General features: G+C 30.7%; 1 protein-coding gene across 2 annotated transcripts in view; it reads left to right on the top strand.

The window, feature by feature from the left end:
• Positions 1 to 3091: 3091 nt before the first annotated feature.
• The window catches only part of LOC106681816 (uncharacterized), a 150521-nt gene continuing 149290 nt past the window's right edge, over positions 3092 to 4322 (top strand). Inside the window, exon 1 of one of the 2 annotated variants that reach the window (XM_014422341.2) lies at positions 3092 to 3169. The gene's annotated coding sequence lies outside the window, so the exon portion shown is untranslated. The remainder of the gene's footprint in view (positions 3170 to 4322) is intronic. The other variant, XM_067045635.1, reaches the window with a different exon arrangement.

Below are 4322 nucleotides of genomic sequence, written 5' to 3'. Positions count from 1 at the left end.
TATAACTTTACAACCCATCTTTTATCTTATAGCTTTATATTTATATTTATAACTTATCTGTATTTTATATTTATTTCATCTTTTTGCTATATAATTAATGTTTTTACATCGTATTTGTATTTATTTAGTTATAAATTTATTACTATTCATGTTACTATGTAAATAACGATAATATTGAATGGTTAAACGAATAAATGATTAAGAAAAATTGCGACCAATTTAATTGTAACCAAACGCTTACAGTTTTAATTTAATTTTACTATTCTATAAATTATATATTTTTCAATTGTATGGATTGATATTTTAAAAACTTATTTACTTTTTTAAAGCACTAAAGATCCCAATAAAAAGTGACTTTAAAGTTTACAAAATGACTAAACAAATAAAGAGAAATAATGTGCTATTTCAGTATGATTTCTTTATTGTTTAATTAACATCGTTAACTGATACATATACGAATTATTAATACATGAAAATATTTTTTTTTTTATGCAATAACATTATTTATAAACGATGGAGCGATGGATTCCAAGAGGCTCGTGCTTGTAGCCGATCTTTAGTTGGACTTTAGCCTGACTCCCCTCGTTACAATATTTTAATCAATTCACAGTTATATATTTTAATATCATTTAATAAAAATTCTCATCTGTAAAGTAATTATTATTTAACCTCTTAATATTATACAAAAATAAAAAGTGTTATCCCCTTCTCTAGTTGTTAGAACCTTGTCAAACCATCCCTTGAATTTAAATTTGAATCCCTGTTTCTCAAAATTATGCTTATAGTTTGTAGAACCTTGTCAAACACTAAACCTTTCCGTTAAGTTTCATTAACAAAGGTATTGATTTATTACTAATGCTTTAATAAATAATGCAGTTACAACAGTGATTTAATGGATTATAATATTTTATAATTCAGCGGTTGACTTTTATTGTAATTTTGTGAGTATATCCTCAGGTAAATATGATGTCATATATAATTTTATGTTCTATAATATACAATTATAGAAGATGTACATTCTATAGCGGAACTGCGAGATTTCCTCACTGACGAGATTTCCTTTTGATAAATTTAATGTTAGTTTCTAAATTTATTTTTATTTTTCGATGCTAAAAAAAATAAAATAAAATAATCCTAAAATGGTATAAAATATTTACTTTATTATAAACTGTCTCAAGAAGAACAAGAAGCCCAGAATCTTGAAATAGAATTATAAAGTGAGAAGCGTGGGCGTTGATGACCTTAAGGTTTTACGCCCAAAAGTCCCAACCAAAAACAAGAAGAAGCCCAGAACTTGTAAAATCTAATTACGTACCTCAAAACACGTATTTGATTTTTACCTAAACTTTTCTATTTTACTTTCGCTTTGCTATATGTGAGGTATATAGATAGTAAGGGGAAAAATTCCGATTGGGCGAAATTTCTAATTCTATTCACATGCGAGGTCTTCTGAGTCCAAATAGCTAATAATAGTCTCACAAATTGGTCTTAGTGTGAACCGGCTAACTCCAAAGCTAGAAGTCGTAAAAAACTGAAATTAAACATTTATGTATGGTATATCCCTGAGATGTAACAGAAGCTTTTTCGATGAATTGACAGTAAAGTAACGCTTTATAAAATAGGTTTTCTCAAAAACGGCTTGCTATATCAATGTACCCTACAACCCATGTTGCTCAAAGTTTTCAAAGTCAACACTATTATTAAAGGGTGTGTTCAAAATGGATCTTGTAAAGATTCGACAGCGGATTCAGAGTCAGAACAGATGACCGAGCACCAATGTATCGCTACTATGGAAGCGATTTCACCGTTAGGCCCATTCTCACTGACTGTATTGCTCACGAGTCACACCGATTCTCTCCAGATTTACTGGAGATGTTGAAAGAAGATCCCGCAACTATAGAAAAACTTTATCAGTTTCTAAAAATTATGAATACCTGTGATTATATACAGTCTAAACGTAATTACAGAGTGTATGACATGCATAATTTAATGTTGTGATTTGCTAACTTTGTCAACTTTTAAATTCAGTCTATATGACCCTAGTGATTGAAGAACTTAAAATTAAAAAAAAAAAATCATGTGATCTTAAAAATCGGCTTGGATTCATCATTGGAATATTTCAACTGTCGAATTTTCAAAAAATCTTTAATTTTGTATATTTAGAAATGATTAACCATCTCTCATTATTGTTAGGATGAAGTGATTAAAATGGATAAATATGAATTATAATATAATTTAATTTACAACGAAAGCAGAAAAGGTGAGAAATAGATACAGCAGTTTAGAGTACTCTCCCAACGTAATTGGTTTTTTTCATCCAAAGGACAGGATAGAAATGAAAAAAAAAAATTTTGAATTAGTAATTATGGTTGGAACCTTCTGTGCTGTTTATGTTCTCGAACTAAATTTCCATAGGATAATATTTTTCATATTGGAAGAAGATAGTTCGGGTGGCGGTCAATAAATGTATCAAAATAGTAAAAGAAAACTATTGTTAACCAACGTTTCGTTAGTTCATTTCAGTCGTCATCTCTGTTTCAATCTGACAGCCCAGACGAAGCCCAGCAAGGTGGGACAAAACATTGGTTAACAATAAATAGTGTTCTTTTATAATTTTGACACCTTTATTGACCGCCACCAGGACTATCTTCTTTTTTTAAAAAAAACCATCTTCCCAAAAAAGGACTATCTTCCTACAGTTATACACATAGATAATATTTCCCGATTATTAATATCAGAAATAATAATTTATAATTATAAAAGTTTAATAAATGTTTTATTTTGGTCCACTTGACCTTACAATCTTTGGAACGAAATAGTGGTTGATGCCTTCACAAGAGAACGTATTTACATATATCCGTCGTCTTCTGTGAGATCTATTCCACAGACCCAGAAGTTGGCCGGCTAGGCCCTACTTAGTCTTCCTGCGGTTCGGGTGGCGACTCCATTATCCCCGCAGAGGCCATAACCTACATCAGAGGACATCTTAACTGGACCGCGATGACAGGGAAAGGCACGTCATCCACGGGAATCTGCGGATGATTGACGTGGTGAAGAAGTGGGGCCCAGCTGGGTACTGTACCGCGGGTGGGGACGAACTGGGAGAGTGGGTCAGCCGAACTGGCAGTCGGTGCGATCTCAGCCTTCAAGGTTGGTCGTTCTGGAATCGGTGAGTCCATATTCGATTCATTATAATGTGTAAGGTGTGAAGATATTAGTTCGGAAGAATATATGTGGCCATATATATTTTTTTTTTTTTCGTGTGTTCCTTTCATTTTCAACGTCGTGTAGCTATCATCTATGTGATACTCAGCTTTCAGAGATGCGGTAATAATATTACCAGTATTCTCACGCTTGGATATAAATAAATAATTCAACAGATATAAGTATTCGTAATAAAAATCTCTTCACGATGACATTGTTTTTGTTTTGAAGCAGTCAAATTGAACTAACGGCTTGTAGTTTTTGTTACGGATCGGCAGTAAAGTTGCTCTTTAATTACCTATAAACACGAAGGAACGAAGATGAAAAATAACTTTCTGATTAGACTATTAAAATTGAGTTTTCACAGTTTGCTCTTCTGATAAGACTGTTGATACTAAAAGTTGGGCAACTTTGTTTCTGATTACTTTGCCGTTATAATTAGGATCTAAAATCAGATTTTATGGGTGCGTTCAATCAGTTCTTTTGTATGTGATTATATTTTCCCTTAATATAAATATTCGACATAATTCGGAAATATTACATTGGTTTTTAACATAAAGGTGTTATAGTGAAAAAAATATTGAATAGTAATGTGATTTTTTATCACTATTCGATGAATTACTGTAATATATACAATTTAATATCATAGATATTGTAACTTAGATGTCATTCAAATATATACTATGTCATTTAAACAAAAATAAATTTAAACAAATAGAATGAAGTCCTAATTTGGTAATTCTTACTTCTGTTTTTATGATGAATTTTTTATTGTGACACTTAACAATTAAATGGTTAATTAGGTGCCAATAAAGTTCTTTTCATATGTTTTCTTAGATAATTATAAATGCAATATAACTGTGGATGCACTCGGTTCAGATATTCGCGCCGTTTATTTTTACTATTTATTCGAAATAGTACCTTGCATTTTCACTTCCGTTAAATTTCGAATATACTGAACAGAAGGTCAAGCGCATCTGAAATTTATCTGGAAAAACAAAAGGACTGATTAATAAAAAAAAAATATGATAACAGTGTATTCAGTTTCACGTATGTTTTAATCACCGGAAAAAATACAACATAATATTTATTGATTTATTCCCATTCTTTTTCATTAT

This window comes from Halyomorpha halys, unplaced genomic scaffold (genome assembly GCF_000696795.3).
Source record: "Halyomorpha halys isolate HHAL.00 unplaced genomic scaffold, Hhal_1.1 Scaffold366.1, whole genome shotgun sequence".
In the NCBI taxonomy this organism is placed as follows: Eukaryota; Metazoa; Arthropoda; class Insecta; order Hemiptera; family Pentatomidae; genus Halyomorpha; species Halyomorpha halys.
This window is presented reverse-complemented; position numbering and strand designations above follow the sequence as displayed.